Below are 18639 nucleotides of genomic sequence, written 5' to 3' on the forward strand. Positions count from 1 at the left end.
TTGTGATAGTTCTTGTTTTAATTTGGCCAAGCAATTCAGGAAATGTTGTGAATGTTTCTTTTTTTCAGCTCTGGCAGCTAATATGCATTTTGTGCAATAGAGGGGAATGGTCCTTGCTATTTGGGTGACAGACCACACAAGGATTATTCATGTGGTTACTATAAAGTTGGCAAAGCGGTTGCCGAGGAGTTGTCATTTAGAGCAATCAATGACAAATGGGATGACAGATAAAACTCACTATAGCTCAAACAGAGCCCTTCAGATTTTAGAAATTACAACAGACTAAGTCATCAGCACACAATGGTCTCAATAAATGATAGGAGAGCTGACTTACCTTAGAAATGGAAATGGCCAAATTTCTGATCCCACATCAGACTCTGAATCATTAACAACTTCATTGCCTAAAACAGATGTTATGTATAATGGAATGAGCTTGATAAAGAGAAAGCAATGTCTTTATCTTTCAAACAAACAGATGTATTGCATGTATCAAATATGTATTGTCTGAAGCTTCAGTATTCTACAGGAACATTCTATATACAAACTTAATCTGCTTTAAGCCAAAAAATAAATTCATTACAGGATGCTTAACACGTAGCACTTTTTATGTGCTACATAACCACAGACAGATACAGACACACACTTATTTAACAAGAAGGCCATAGGACATTTATCTGAGGCACAATCCTACTGTCACTTGCAGATAAAGTTATCTGCTACAGTAGAGGACACTAGAGAATGCCAAAATCAATTAACAAAAAATAAGCCCTTTCAGTATTCTTCATTAATGTTCTCTCAATCTTCTGCTTTTGGTTAGGCAACTGATTTCCTCAGCTTTTTATGTATCGAATGACTCACGATTTTATCACATGAAGACATTTACATGAGCTTTGTATGAATATGAAGATTTAAATTAATTAAATTCAGCCTGGAGTTTTTAAGTCTATGGACATCTTGGTATAACAAAAGCTAACCATGTGAGCTAAAACATACAACAGTCTAATGCCATTTCCCATACAGATGGGGTCATATTTGATATCAATGGGCTGTAGCTGCAATACTCTTAAAATGAATTCAAATTAACATCTATAAGCCAGAAAACAGATGTCATCAGGCAATTGATTACAAGCAGGCTCAATATGTAGCACGTTTGGTGTGCTACATAAACAAACACACTTGTTCCACAATGGTCTACCAACAGACAGACAGACTGACAGACTGACAGAACAAGCAACGACAGACAGACCGACCAAAATCCAGCAAAACAATATACCCCTTCTTCTGATAAGAGCACGTTGTCAGTTTGACAGGAAGAGCGTCTTATCAAACATGTTAATCCCTTTTAATTTTGGTTCGCAATTGTTGTTGTATTCAGTAAGCAACTTGTGGGTCATTAATTAGCAGCTTGTGGGTAACTAATTAAAAAGCACAAAATCAATTGAAATAATAGGTTGCGAATATTCAAATGCCAACTCTGCAATTCCAATACAGACGATTCAATTAAATCTTCGAATATTCAAATAGTTTTGCCATCCTTATTAAATATCAATGGGCTGTTGCTGCAGCATTCTTCGAGTGCTTGACAGTATAAAGTAAGCCATCATAGGGAAATTGTTCAAATTATTCAATAGGGTCAAGATAATACATCAGGTATATTTTCCACAATCTATTGAACATTTGTAAAGACATAAAACAAACTAATAAGATTTAATTTTAAGTTTGATAGTAATAGCTTGGGTGGGAAGTTTGGACGGTCCTTCAAAATAAAGGAAATAAATATTATTTTTCTTTAACCATGTTTCAAAGAAAAAAAAATCTTTTTGGGTTGGGTAGGGGGTTGTGTGAGGGGGTATAATGTGGGGTGTGGTCATTTATTAGACAATCTTCCAAAATAAATTGGGGGGGGGGGGCAGGGATTGTCGGTTGAGGCGTGGGGTATTGTTTGGGTGGAATCCATTGTGGTATTCAGGTAAGTGTTGTTTTGTCAAAGTATTAATAAAATCTGATCATAAATAAAGAAGAAATGGAAATTTAACTAAAATTTATTCTTTTGACCTTGAGAGTCAAGGTCGTTCAAAGGTCAAGGTCCAATTGAACTTGCCAGATACAGTACCCTAATGACAGTAAGAAAATATTTGAAGTTTGAAAGCAATAGCTTTGATACTTTAGAAGTAAAGTGGATCTAAACACAAAATTTTACAAAATATTCAGTTACAAAGACAACAAGAGCTGTCACCATAGGATGACATATGCCCCCTATAAACGCTTTGATGAAGTTATGAGCATTTTTCGAAACAGAAACGCATATTTTGAAACCTAAACGTGGACCCTAAGTTCAAGGTCAAGGTCATAGGGCTAAAAATGTGTGTGCGTATGGAAAGGCCTTGTCCATATACACATGCATACCAAATATGAGTGTTATATCTGAAGGGACATAGAAGTTATGAGCAATTTTTGAAACCTAAACGCAGATTTTGAAACCTAAACGCAGACCCTAAGTTCAAGGTCAAGGTCACAGGGGTAAAAAATTTTGTGCGTATGGAAAGGCCTTGTCTATATACACATGCATACTAAATTTGAAGGTTATATCTCAAGGGACATAAAAGTTATTAGCATTTTTCAAAACCTAAACGCAAAGTGTGAAGAAAGGACGGACAGACGGATGGACAGTCCGATCACTATATGAACCCTTTCTTTGAAAGGGGGCATAAAAAGGGCTATAATTCTTACAAAATGCTTGATACATTTGTCTGCTCTTGTTTATATATTGGGGTCATGTTGGTTAAGAAGTTTGCAAAATATGAAAGCAAAATGTCAAGGGACATTGAAAATATTGCAGGTGGTACGCAAAATTTAACATAGATTTGTCAATAATATGCATACTCTAAATGGAAAAAGGGCAATAATTCTTAAAAAATGCTTGATACAGTTGTCTTCTTTTCTTTATAGATTGGGGTCATGTTGGTAAAGAAGTTTGCAAAATATTAAAGCAATATGTCAAGGGACATAGGAAATATTTGGGGTGGTACGCAAACTTTAACATTTGCACGCTCACGCTTACGCTCATGCTGACGCTCACACCGAAGCCAGGGTGAGTACGATAGCTCCACTATGTATATTTTATGTATAATAGACGAGCTTAAAACTGTACGAGACTGGATCAGGCTACGCTTTGTTAAAAATCGAAATAGACTATGTCATTAGCGCTTTTTTCCCAATGGGGAATTTTTAAAGCAAATTTTGGGAAAAAGTATACTTTTTGTGATTCAGCTATAAAATAGAGCTTACAAAAAACATGAAGGCTTAATATGTAGCACATTTGGTGTGCTACATTAACAAGCACACACAATCATACCATTGTCTGATTCCATATCAGAGTCCTTTTGAGCCGAAGGCCTGTCAAGAGGCTGCAAACGATGACTGACAGTTTCTGTCAACAGCTCTGCACGACTGTCCATTGATGGCTTCTTAATCGCTGGAGGCAAATTATTTTCTGAAAGATAACAGCTCGACTTTACAATTGGAAACATCTATTTAATCTTTCACAACTAGCAGATGTGTTCAATATAAATATCAATGGGCTGTTGCTGCAGCATTCTTTACATTAATTTAAACTTAAACAACTGTAAGCCAGAAAACGGATTTCATTAGGTGATTAACTACAAGATTGCTTAAAGTGATATTATAGGCCAGAGGGCCAGATAAGATGCGTATTTGCGTAAAGTACGCATGACAAAAAGAAAATACGCATGACTTGAAATTTTGTTGAGTAAAAAACTCCTGACTAAATTTGGTTAACGCATCGTGTGCAATTTCAATGCGTATTAACCGTTTATACATGCATATAAATTCATGTAAACATGACTGGTTTCCGATACTGTGTCCATACCGGTAAAAACGTAGTGATATCACCATCTATGTATAGAATGTGGTTCCCGATCTAATTTACTCCTCAGTCAGAATGGTATCATTTCATGTTGGCCCACGATAGAGGCCAATGTTGATACAACGGGCTCCCCGCTGCATTGTTGAGCATCGATATACGCTCATGGTGAAAACATTTGACATTTAATTCGATAAAACCCGAATCGCCCAACTTCAAGCATATGATTTTTGCTATCAGTTGATCTCTTGTGTGGCACTATGGAAAAATCTTTTACCTTCAAGCACCTTTTTAAATGGCGCCAAAATACACATATAATGAACAAGGTTTGTGGGGCAAGCTAAGATTTTGATCGTGGCTGTACAGTGTGTGCTAAACAGTGGCTTGCCAAATCAAGACGGAAAAAAGAGATTAATGGCTGCTTATAAGCCAAGGGAAAAAAAATAAATCAGAAAAACTGTTAAATAAAACAAAAGTGATTGCTTTATTGTGTACAAACTGCTTGTTATAGAGAGTTAACATTACATGTACAGTGTATTATTAATTCTGATCCTTCGAACATAAATACTCCTTAAAACTATCGGATTTTGATTTTTACTCATCAATTAAAAATTTCATGAGTGAAATAACCCTCGGCTGAAAAAATTATCTGGAGCTGTATTATAGGCATATTACAGTTTATGGATGTCTATCGCAACCGTTGTTTATTTTTGGTGTTTTCACTTCATATACACTTTTATTTGTTAATGCAGCATCAACATACTAAAACAATATCCCAGAAAGAGAAAAATAATGCATTTAAACATCAACTGTACTTTTGTTTTGACAATTGATGACACACAAGATTCGATTTACGATGTGAATCTAAATCTAGTGATTCATTCATACAACACAAAGACACTATTTTGTTTTACGGATTATTTCGGCTTAGAGGACTGGGTGAGTCATGTCAAATATCGAATAAAATATAAACTTTTTATAAACAACTGGTAGACAGATGAAATGCAGATAATTGGTCAGTAACCACATTTTAACTAACTCTTTTGACCTGTTCATTATTTTCAGCTCAATTCAATGGTGAAAAATGCACATAATATCACTTTAATATGTAGCACATTTGGTGTGCTACAAAAACACACACACATACAAACATACCATTGCCTGATTCCATATCAGAGTCTCTTTGAGCTGAAGACCCTTCAGGAGGCTGCAAATGATGACTGATGGTTTCTGTCAACAGCTCGGCACTACTGTCCATTGATGGCTGATCAATCACTGGAGGCAAATCATTTTCTGAAAGATAACAGCTCGACTTTACCATCTGAAACATCTATTTTATCTTTCACAACTAGCAGATGTGTTCAATATAAATATCAATGGGCTTTTGCTTCAGCATTCTTTACATGAATTTAAACTTAAACAGCTATTAGCCAGAAAACTGATTCCATCAGATTATTTACTACAAGATAGCTTAATATGTAGCATGTTTGGTGTGCTACATAAACACACACACACACAAACATACCATTGGCTGATTTCATGTCAGAGTCTCTTTGACCTTAAGGCCTGTCTGGAGGCTGCAAATGATGACCGACAGTTTCTGTCAACAGCTGGGCACTTCTGTCCATTGATGGCTGCTCAATCGCTGGAGGCAAATCATTTTCTGAAAGATAACAGCTCGATTTTACAATCTGAAAGATCTATTTGATCTTTCACAACAAGCAGATGTGTTCAATATAAATATCAATGGGCTGTTGCTGCAGCATTCTTTACATGAATTTAAACTTATAAACAACTATAAGCCGGAAAACGGGTTTCATCAGTTGATTAACTAAAAGATTGCTTCATATGTAGCACATTTGGTGTGCTACATTAACACACACACACACAAACATACCATTGTCTGATTCCATATCAGAGTCTCTTTGAGCCAAAGGCCTGTCAAGAGGCTGCAAATGATGACTGATGGTTTCTGTCGACAGCTCAGCAGTAATGTCCTTTGATGGCTGCTCAATCGCTTGTGGCATATCATTTTCTGAAAGATAACAGCTTGACTTAACCATCTGAAACAACTATTTGATCTTAAACAACAAGCAGATATGTTCATATATAAATATATAAGGGCTGTTGCTACAGTATTCTTTAAATGAATTTGATTTAAATTAAACAGCTGTAAGCCAGAAAACTGATTTGATCAGGTGATTTACTACAACACAGCTTAATTAATGTATGTACATGTACCATATCTACATACTGGTAAATACATAATACATTCAAACTACCAAAACTGCAACTATTTCTAAAGAAGTCAGTATTTTTGTAATTTTTTCTTCCAATAAAGGTTTATAACCATGCACAGCATGGTCATTTATAAAACAAGCTGTTGATAACTTGCACATTGTGATGTGGAATAAATAATGTCAACATGCATTGGAGGTTAGTATTGTATTGGTTCATTGGAAGGTATGGCATAGCCATTAAGTCCCAACGCCCCATAGCGGTCAACCTGAAGCGAAACTCTACAAAGTCAAAAATTTTAAAATATTAAAATTAAACAAACCCTCAAACAATGGCAAAGCAAAGTTGCTTGTCAACACATTAGAATTAGTGATGTTTTTGGCCTGCTCCAGTTGCATGCACGTTCACTTTATTATAAAATTGACTGAACAATGAAAACACTAAACTCCGGGTCGCTGGGAGTTGCAACTGGTTATTTGAATATTCCATGTCAAGTCTCCTCCACAAATATCGAAATAGACGCATCGTTTTGAAATATGTGCGTCCACTCGGACGCATTGCTGAACTGTATCCGTTAACGCATACGCGAATCCTGATAGGTACGAACCATCTTGTGTACGAGTCAAAAGTGTAGCAATACCGGGTAAGCGCTAAGTTTAACCAAATGATGCTTGAAGACTCCAGCAAGATTGGCTCTAGTCGAGCCGCTGATGTATAATACGAACCAATTAGAATCGACCATTTAAAATAGAATGTGTTATGATATTTTCTCGAGTCCCTTGATGTAAACCTGCTTTAACTTTTTGTAACTTAGTCATAAATAATACAGAAAAAATGCCTCTGAAATAAGGTGTTGAAGCTTAATAATCCAAAACAAACAAATCTAAACTTTAATAATGGTAGGTAAAAGGCTCGCAATTCGGATGTAAACAATTATATTATCAAGCTAGCAATTCGGATGTTAACAATAATATTATCATCGATTTGAATCAAGTTGAAATGTTATAACAGGTTACATTCATGTAACAGATAATGTTATAGCCCATGTGAAGGCAAACAAGATAGTGATAACTCTGAATTTGTTTTTTTGGGTTTCAACAAGTTTTTGATATGATTAAAAGTTTAATGCAAGTATAGTTATTGAGCTAATGTGATTGAGACATATTTTCTTCAATACTTGGTATCTTTCAAAATTTGGGACCCATTCTTTTTCAAGGCAGACTCATTAATTTTGGCCTGGGACTCATTGGTCTAAAATCTGCGAGTTCAGGGACCCATAGATAGTAAATTCTAGATTATTCCCTGGATCATATATATATTACAAATGCACAAATTAAAACAACTTACGCAGGGCCCTTTCTACACTTTGGGGGATTGGGGCCGGGCCCTTAGAGGGGGGAATTTTGCGTCGTTTTGGGCGAAAAGGGGAATTTTAGAAGATCTTATCACCAACCATTCAACACTTAAAATTGCTATATTTCAATGTAATTTACATAAATATACATGTAATCAAAGGTTCATAGCACGATACCAGCTGGCAACATAGGTATAAAAGTAAATTTTTGGAGGGGGAATTTTTAGTTGAAATAGGGGAAAAAAGTATAGGGGAAAAAAGTATACTATTTTAAGGGGGGAATGGGGCCAAATTTCGGCCCCAAAAACGGCTAAACGAGGGCCCTGTTACGTGATGTGGTGTGCTCGAATAATAATTATATTAATCTCTAAAGTTTCAAACATGTCAACGGTTTTATAAAAATGTTTAAGTTTTTGAAATTGCAAAAGCCGAGTACTCCCAAAATTCTGAATTAAAAAATACGCTATTGATTATCACCGGAATCCTCCGCGAGACAGATATCGTGTCTAACCAACCAATTGTAAAACACTGACTTTCTACGGAACCTCCGTAAGATATATCAAATGGTCAATTCAAAACTTAGACTTTCGGTTTAACAACAGTTTTTATAAAATATTTCTTTTGAGCATTTATCAACAAACAACACACAAATTTATATCGATGGTAACAGGTATTGTGTTTGTTACGCTGTTTTAGGTTGATTGAATTCAAATTTATCAACAAACTTGAGACTTATTATTTTGACATTGAATTTGGTCTAATCAAGAAGAGCTCAGAGCATTCAAGAAGAACTAACTATATGTAGTGAATATTTTGGTGTTTCTTGTAGCAACTATGCAAGGTTAGGCCACAATTAAAATATTGTTGGTTTGCCTATAACCGACCCCAAATTTTACAGGTGGGTAGGTAGGTAGGAAAATTATTTTATTTTATCTGAGAAATTATATTTTTAATACACTAACTGTCTATGAATATTTAAAACACTGTTATTAAAGCACTGTTGCAGTGTACGAAGCCCTATGTGGCTTAACATTATCTAATTTGCTGTTTCTTGCATATATTAATATCAAATGCATGCGTGTGTGTTATTACATTAATTATGTGTTCATTATATGATGTTAATTGCTCAAATGCAAATTGTCATTATTTAACTGCCAGACAGCTTTTATTTTTAACTTAAACCTTTCCCTTAAATTGGGCTTAATTAGCATGCAACAAGCATTGAAGGAGTGTAGAAAGACAGCCCAAAGCCTTTAATGGAAAAATTCAGACATGGCGAAAGACCGTCACATTTTACAGGCCAGACTTGCCTACCAGGAGAAACAATTCACAGGCCAGTTGAAATTTTTACAGGCCTCAAATTTAAGTGTTTGACCGGTTAGTGCATAGTCTCGGCATGGTCAAGTAAATTCACGAAAGGGCAAACTGAACATAAGCATTAGTTTGTCTTGAATGCTCTGAGCTTTTAAAAGTACATACGTACAGCTCAGAGGGGCAATAGCTGGGAGTTGTATTATTGCAACTAAAATAGGCATGAAAACTTGATTTGGGGAAATAAATTAAGCGTGTTAGTTTCAGTTTGTGGATATACATGTATTAACGTTTTAAACATATATACTTCAGTGTTGTCGATGTATTTAGCTAAGAGACATTAATATATTAAATAAGTTTACCTTTAAATATCCATTTCAATAACATGCCATTACAGTAAACTGTTTAGAGTGGCAAACATAATAAAGCAGAATATGCGCATGAATCTGATTAAACACAGATCCACTTGCATGTATAAATCAAATCATGTTTGTCTTTTATTTTGCATTTTCGAACGATAATCCTGTAACTGTTAGATGTATTTTTCTTTGCGAGTAGACGACATTCCAATTTTCAAACACTTGTTCTGTGACATTCAGTTCATACATTTCCAAAAAAGAGTTTTATTTGTATCTAAAACGTATGCTCCATCGTAGAATGACACGCTCTTTTCATTAATCCATGCTAATTATATGATGTCCTTCGTAAATTCGATAGTGATTTGTCCTCGCTGGGCATAGTTATTTCTTTTTATTGTCCGCCATCTTGGATCATGTTAACAACATGTGTGCAACGAATGTAAACTCGTATTTTCACGGAACACCGCTGATAGCGACCTAGATCGGTAAGGGGCGATAAGAATGGACAGGGATATAAATACGCGCTAGAATAAATATTGCAGTCGGGTCTTTTATGATCAGCGAAAAAACGAAAATAAAAATAATGTGTTTTCAGAAATCACAATAAAAATTTTGGGGTCGGGGGTAAAAAGTGGGTCGGTCGGTAAAGGGCAAACAAACTTAATTTTAATTTAGGCCTTATCTTCCTTTTTCCAGATAAATTCTCTAATTACAACAGTTTGTTCACTTGTTAGTCGTGAAACTTTAGCTGCAACGTAACAGATGCATCTACCCTGTACAGCTTGGCATATTTAGAGGCATCTATCTCATTTTCGATGGGAAACTCTGCAGGAGGCTGGCAACTAAAAAAATTGTTTACGTTTGGTAGCTGAGACCTGAACACAATCAAATTGTCTGCGTAATCGCTTTGCAACAGTTATGATTGCAGCAAATATATATGAAAACTGACCAGTGGAAAGCGAAACTTTTTGAAGAATCTGGTGCGTAGCATAGGGACCGTTAAGTAAAAATATTCTATTATACTACATATATATACAAGGGATACAACTGTGAAAATTCCTGCACACAACCATGGTGTAAACAATAGCGAAAAATTTGCTTCCAAAGGCAATAAATACACCAATTAAACTGTATTACAACAGCCAAGACATTTATCTTTCAGAAAATAATACACTTGGCAATAAAGTACAAGCTTTTTATTGAACTAATAGAGAAAGTTTCATTCAAAATGCTCAAAAATCCTTACTTGGACACAGGTGTGCACAGCTGAAAACTTAGAATTCTAGCAGTAATTTTCGTATTCCTTTGTTATGAAGCTCTTTTGCTGGTACATATTCCTTGGATAGTTTTTTCATAGTAAAATATAACATAATTACTATTTGGTAAGCATATTTTGCTAGAAATTCACATCAATCTGCTTCAATTTCACGATGACAATGTTTTACTTTCATTTTGGATAGTTCACATATATTTATCCCCACGCTTTTTCAAAAAAAAGGTGGGGATATTGTGGTTATCTCCGCCGTCCGTCCGTCCGTCTGTCTGTCTGTCTGTCTGTCCGTCCTGGCCACTATCTCCTCCTACACTAAAAGCACTAGAACCTTGAAACTTACACACATGGTAGCTATGAGCATATGTGCGACCCTGCACTATTTGGAATTTTGATCTGACCCCTGGGTCAAAAGTTATAGCGGTTGGGGTGGGGCTGCGTCAGAAATTATCACTCATTTTTTTAGGTTATTTTACATTTACTTCTTTATTTCTACACCGATTCACTTCAAATTGATACTGGACCTCTCTTATGACAATACGGTCAATCTCAACCATGCATGGCCCCATTCCCAACCCTGGGGCGCCCCGCCCACATAGGCCACACCCACCAAAAATTTCCATTTACTATAATTTTTTCATTTCTACACGGATTCACTTCAAATTGATACTGAACTTTTGTTATGACATTAGGGTCAATCTCAACTATGCATGGCCCCAATCCCAACCCTGGGGCGCCCGCACACATAGGCCACACCCACCAAAAAATTCCATTTACTATAATTTTTTCATTTCTACACGGATTCACTTCAAATTGATACTGAACTTCTCTTATGACATTAGGGTCAATCTCAACTATGCATGGCCCCATAACCAACCCTGGGGCCCCGCCCACATAGACCACACCCACCCAAAATTGCCTTTACTATAATTTCTTCATTTCTACACCGATTCACTTCAAATTGACATTGAACTTCTCTTATGACAATACAGTCAATCTAAACTATGCGTGGCCCCATTACCAACCCTGGGACGCCCCGCCCACATAGACCACACCCACCCAAAATTGCCTTTTACTATAATTTCTCCATTTCTACACCGATTCACTTCAAATTGATACTGAACCTCTCTTGTGACAATACGGTCAATCTCAACTATGTATGGCCCCATTACCAACCCTGGGGCCCCGCCCACATAGACCACACCCGCCCAAAATTGCCTTTTACTATAATTTCTTCATTTCTACACCGATTCACTTCAAATTGATACTGAACTTCTCTTATGACAATACGGTCAATCTCAACTATGCATGGCACAATTACCAACCCTGGGGCGCCCTGCCCACATATGTCACACCCACCCAAAATTGCCTTTTACTATAACTTCTTCATTTCTACACCAATTCACTTCTAATTGATGATGAACTTCTCTTATGACAATACGGTCAATCTCAGCTATGCATGGCCCCATTACCAACCCTGGGGCACACCTAGGTCAAACATTCGGCGTGGGGATAGTTGAGATTGACTGTATTGTCATAAGAGAAGTTCAATATCAATTTGAAGTGAATCGGTGTAGAAATGAAGAAATTATAGTAAAGGCAATTTTGGGTGGGTGTGGTCTATGTGGGTGGGGCCCCAGGGTTGGTTATGGGGCCATGCATAGTTGAGATTGACCCTAATGTCATAAGAGAAGTTCAGTATCAATTTGAAGTGAATCCGTGTAGAAATGAAAAAATTTTGGTTAAGGCAATTTTTTGGTGGGTGTGGCCTATGTGGGCGGGGCGCCCCAGGGTTGGGATTGGGGCCATGCATAGTTGAGATTGACCCTAATGTCATAACAAAAGTTCAGTATCAATTTGAAGTGAATCCGTGTAGAAATGAAAAAATTATAGTAAATGGAAATTTTTGGTGGGTGTGGCCTATGTGGGCGGGGCGCCCCAGGGTTGGGAATGGGGCCATGCATGGTTGAGATTGACCGTATTGTCATAAGAGAGGTCCAGTATCAATTTGAAGTGAATCGGTGTAGAAATAAAGAAGTAAATGTAAAATAACCTAAAAAAATGAGTGATAATTTCTGACGCGGCCCCACCCCAACCGCTATAACTTTTGACCCAGGGGTCAGATCAAAATTCCAAATAGTGCAGGGTCGCACATATCCTCATAGCTACCATGTGTGTAAGTTTCAAGGTTCTAGTGCTTTTAGTGTAGGAGAAGATAGTGGCCAGGACGGACGGACGGACGGACAGACGGACGGACGGACGGCGGAGATAACCACAATATCCCCACCTTTTTTTCAAAAAGCGTGGGGATAATGAACGAACACAAATAAGGATGAAAACAAACAACCAATTAATTTTAAATATATGCAACATATAGTAGCTGATATGAACCTCTATATTTGTTACCTTATTACCGTGTTACGTATTAAATAAATTCTCATGATAAATGTTATTGTTTTTATTTAATTCACACCAATTTCGACACTTTTTGTTTCCGCATGTTAAGTATTTGAATGCCCCTTTCTTCATCACAAACCGATTATCTCGTTATGATCGGATACTGTCCAGACAAAGAAAACACGGTGTCATAAAGCCAGCTGGGGACCTATACTTGGGGCTCTGCATAAACCACATGTGGTCATTAAACACAATTTATGATACCTCTATGCACGGAGTGTATATTGTAATCTAGAGTCCGTGCTCTATGTCATCTCTTGTCATACTGAGCAGTCATTTAAGCCAAAATTGTAATGCCGAAATAATTTAATATACAGTTGCTTTATAAAACACGTTGACACCTTAAATAAACATTTAATTAAATTAAATGCAATATTTTTCATTTGATTGTTTGCATCAGTCTTAAAATCGTGTAAGCTTTTGTATTCTGGTGTTTAATTGCCCCTTTGTTTTGCATAATCCAATTATCTCGTTTTGATCAAATATTGTCCAAACTTAACTGACAAAAAGGTTTCATAAAACACACTGGGTGGTCCAGACAGTGTCATTTAACACGATAGATGCCACCATGTCTCCTCTTTCTGGTAGTATTAAGCAGTCATTTGGATGAATAATTAACGCCGATGTACTTAACAGTTGCTTAAATTTAATGTGACATATGGTCAAATATAAAGTCATGTCCAATTTAGATAATCAGAAATTTACACCGTAAAGATACTAGCCCGATTAATTTATTAAAGTATTTAGCTTTCTAATAATTATAAAATTTACGTAAAAAAACAAGTAACGTATTTAGCGTGTATCAGTTAATTAAAAAGATGTCATTCCGTATTAAGATTTAATGTTACGACAATAAACGATCGACATCATGAAAAAGAAATTACGTTTGACAGCAACGGGGGTAAATAATGTTTGAAAAACAAATATTTATACAGATATATGTGTGTTAATTTTAATATTTGTCACTCGTTCTCATTACAATGAACACAACTAAGGCTTTCAGTAAGTCATGTACCAGATGTCCCTACGTATTTTACAGCTTCACATTAGCATGATAAATTGACTTAGCAGAAATATAATTATAATGTTCAAAGATGAAAGAACCCTGAAAAGAACGACAATACTCATTACATCAACATCTACCAGGATACTCCCATTATTACAGAATAAACAAATTTACACGGTGTCTCAGTGAGAAAGTTAATCATGAATGTCGCCGTACTCGGTCATCGGCCACTTGGTCGGGTCATTTTTCCAACATCCAGCTTGCAATTTGTACGGACATTCATTAAGTCCAATTAGTTTTATTTTCTGATCATATCGGGCTTTCGAAGTGCAATCTAACCCTTCATAATAGTCAAAAGACATTTTAAACACCAATTCCAGGACATTTTATTACCTATCGACTTCCCAATAGGAATGCAATTAACGAAATATCAGCAGAGGTGCTCAATCAGCGTAGTAAATCGACCGTATCTAGGGCGTTGTTTTCACCGTCGCTAAGGGACTGCCCCTTTTGTGACGTCATCGCGATAAGGTCAATAAACATAGTTATTATCTGATAGATAAATGTTTGAGCTGTTGTTATACAGTTTTTTTGGTGTAATTATTGCTTTAGGAAGCGATTTTTTTGCTATTGTTCAGACCATGATGTTGTGCAGGAAATTTTACAGTTGTATCCCTTGTATATATGTGTATAGTAAAATAGAGTATTTTTTACCTAACGATCCCTGTGGTGCGTAGACCTGTACTGAATATGAAACACGGTTGGTTTCGAACAAACACGACATGTCAGCTCCTCTGCGCTTGGAAGGGGATTCAATGATAGCCGTGAGGGCAAACCACATACTTTTCTCGGAAAGAATCTACTTTTCAGAAGGAATATCTGTTTTTCTTCGACAAAGCCCAACTCCACATTTTTTTTAGCGGCCATCTTGGAAATTGCTATAAAGGTCACAATACACCAAAAGATTTCCTTAACAAATTCAATGTAAAACCGACAACTTCAACGAAAAATAAAGCCAAACTTTTGCGCGTAGACACCCCCATACCCTAGCTGAAATAATTCGCGTTCAGAATAAATCTGAACCAAGAGTCTGCCAAAGCAAAAATCAAAAGACTCTATGGCGGCAATTAATATTGACTACCCCATACCCATACCTTTTCTTAAAGAGCATGCCAAGCCGAATGGATTTACACAATAAAAAAGATAGGTCATCCAGTATGTAAGAAAGAACTCGACGCGAATCAACGGTCACTGTTTTAAGGCCACCTTTTTACCGGCTGATCTATAGTTCTGGCTAGTTTCTTTGGCTAGCTGATCTACAGTTGATGAGGGTTTCCCGCCATCTGTCAAAATCTCATGTAGTCTCCAACCAATAAGCAAAACACTGAATTTGTAGTATACAACAATGTTTTCCCTACCACATGCACACAGAAATATTCAAAAATAAAGTCATGGCACATGGCAAGTGCCCATATTGTGTCTTCAAATAAATGACGTTCCATTCTTTAGAGGGTATAGCATTGAACATCAAAATGATTTAGTATACTGTAACCTAAATAACTTTGTGGGTTACAAAACACACTTAAAGCATCGGATTCGCTGTTATTTTGATCATTTTCACGCCGTTTAGAAAAAGAACGTATGACGTTCATCCGCCTTACTTTAGTAAATATGGCATTGATACAAATTTATTCACGTGTATGCATTAGTAGTAGTAATAGTAGTAGTAGTAGTAGTACGATTCAACGGAGGTTTCGTCACACTGAATTTACTGTAGAAAACGGGTAGAGGGTTCGTCACAATGGTAATATATAATTGAGAACAATACCAGGAAACTTTAGCACCTTTGAAACCTTTCTTCTGTTATCAATCAACATGTTTTTTTTTCCTTTTCTGTTAAATTCGATAAATCGAAGTGTTTAGTTAGTATACACATGCAATTAAATAACATATTACAATGTTGATTATGATTTACAAAAAACATTTATTCAAATACAACACAATATTACACAATACATAAACATAAAAATCTACTTAATAAACATAAAGATACAATCAAATCAAATCTACTCAATAACGGTATAATAATATACTTACCTTTACACAACACACATTTATTTGCAAGCAATATTACACCAAAAATAAATATTTGCATATAAAACATAATCAAATACAAATATACTCAATAAACGGTACAATAATATACTTACCTTTACGCACCACATACATTTATTTCCAAACAATATTACACCAAGCATAAATATTCGCATATAAAACATGAAGATGTAATCAAAAAAGTATGTAGAATCCAGAAGTCAGCACACCCGGCTCGCGTATTGATTCTTCGATGCCAGCCTGAAATAATTAGCAAAGTTTATATTGTTAATAATGTTAGGCGAAATAAAAATGCTATAAACAATGTTGTTTATTACGTTACGTAAATATGTATACAGAACAGAATAACATCAATTGTTCTTTGAATAAAAGCATACCTTCAACAATGTTGTTAGTCCTAACTGTTTGTCTATTGACGCTCCAGATCCCCGGATCCACGTGCGCTCAACGTAGTTGACGACATTCATAAGAGGACCGCCAACGCGGAATAAGCAAAATTCATGACATATGCGTACAGTACATTTTAATTATTGTATTTTTTATAATATACAATGTTATTAACAATAGAAGACCATTGAATTAATGTGTATACCATAAATAATAATGAGGTAAGTAATAATTATTATAAGTACCTCTTCCGTCTGTAGCATCATCTGTTCGAAGGCAGGAATGATGTGTTCGCTCGGTATATACGACAAGGACACGAGTTTCCTCAAGAAGAGGAAATTGTCGCCATTTGCCGCATAAGCTGTTGCGAGACCCTCATTTACCACCTTCCTGTACACACGTTGGTTCCATTGGAACGCGCAGCCGTATCGCCTGCCACGCGGCTGAAACAAAACCAAAAAACTCCTCTGACATGTCGGCTGTTTCCATTTGTACCTCCGGTACGACTTCTGCTGGTCGGCTGAATTCGCGACATTTCCATTCTACTACAGCACCCTTCATCATTTTGCGATACTGTCTTAGACTGATACCAGTGTCACAAGACAGGTGTTGCCATTTTTCGCATTGATCACACGATATTGCGCGATCATCGTCATTCACGTTCCGTTCACAATGTATGCATGTATATTCTGAAGCCATGATTGGATTTTGTGGTTGCAATGAAACAACTCCCCTATTATATACTATTGTTTTACAGACGCTATTTACTCTATATGTATAAATACACACAGTTTGAATAATCCACGCTGCCAATTTAAGCCAACTTCTTTAATTGCCAATTAAAGGCGTGTGTCGCTAATTGATTGTTTGCGATGCACTAATTAATATGTTTGCACTATCAAGTAATCAATAATTGAAATATCTTATAATCGTAGATTGGTAGTCGATAGGGTGTGGACGTGTTTTCATGTGCTCCACAAATATGTTTTATTCATATATTACGCGCACAGAAAAAGTTGATATTATGGTAGAAAAAAGGATAATATGCAAAGTGTAATGCGAGTGTTACATTTTTCTGATAAAATCAACAGTAAAGACAAAAAAAGTTACTTTTTAAAGCATATTTATTAAAATCATAGGACATTAATTATTGCCTGTTACATGTGAATATATTTCTATTTAAATATAAAATAACACTGACAAAATTTAACAGTTTTAGCTGGTAGTACAATTACTAAAAAAAAACGCCTCATTATAACAAACAGTGCGCTGTTTAACCTAAGTCAAACATAAATCATTTAAATAATATATACAATTAAAACCATCATTTGTTACAAAACTCAACTCAATAACGCTAAAAAATAACATAAAGAAGCATATATCCCAATATATTTATTAACAACATCATATTCAATTGCAATATTATTTTATTCTATACAATATATCAGTGGGACGAAACCTCCACTGCCCTCCTGCATAATATCAGTGTGACGAAACTGCATTGTGACGAAACCTCCATCACCCCTTAGTAGTGCTCAATGCTCGATTGGTCATTGTCGGCTCGGGTACGACTTGCATGTACCCCGGGTACTCATAAGTATACTTACATGTACCCCGGGTACGGTAAATATACTATAACGTACCCGGGAAATTTACCGCTATATCGGTCGTTGTCGGCTTGTTTTGTAAATCAATTTATTCACATTTTTGTCAATTTTCTGTAAAATAACATCTATATTATCGAAACTCATGCTCAAAAAGCACGTCGATGCCGTTTTTTGGATCATCACGCCGTTTAGAAAAAGAACGTATGACGTTCATTCGCCTTACTTTAATAATATTTTATTTCCATAAATATGGCATTGATACAAATTTATACATGTGTATGCAGTAGTAGTAGTACTTAGTAGTGCTCAATGCTCGATTGGTCATTGTCGGCTCGGGTACTACTTACATGTACTCCGGGTACTTATAAGTATACTAACATGTACCTGGACTGCAGCCATTCTATTTTGATTGAAACATTATATTATTTGCGTAGGACATTTTATATTCCTGCAGATAACTTTATCGATATATTAAAACTTTAAACCTCGATTGATTTGATAGTTTGTCGTCGAACCCAAACTACGCAAATTGCGCGTAGCTAGGCCGGCAACAATGGCGCCCAACATGGGGCCTATGTTCTATGACGCAAAAGCTAGAGCCGCTAAAATCGTACCAGGTGATTTGGTTTTAGTAAGAAATGTGACTCAACGC

Source organism: Dreissena polymorpha, chromosome 1 (assembly GCF_020536995.1).
Source record: "Dreissena polymorpha isolate Duluth1 chromosome 1, UMN_Dpol_1.0, whole genome shotgun sequence".
NCBI classification, from domain to species: Eukaryota; Metazoa; Mollusca; class Bivalvia; order Myida; family Dreissenidae; genus Dreissena; species Dreissena polymorpha.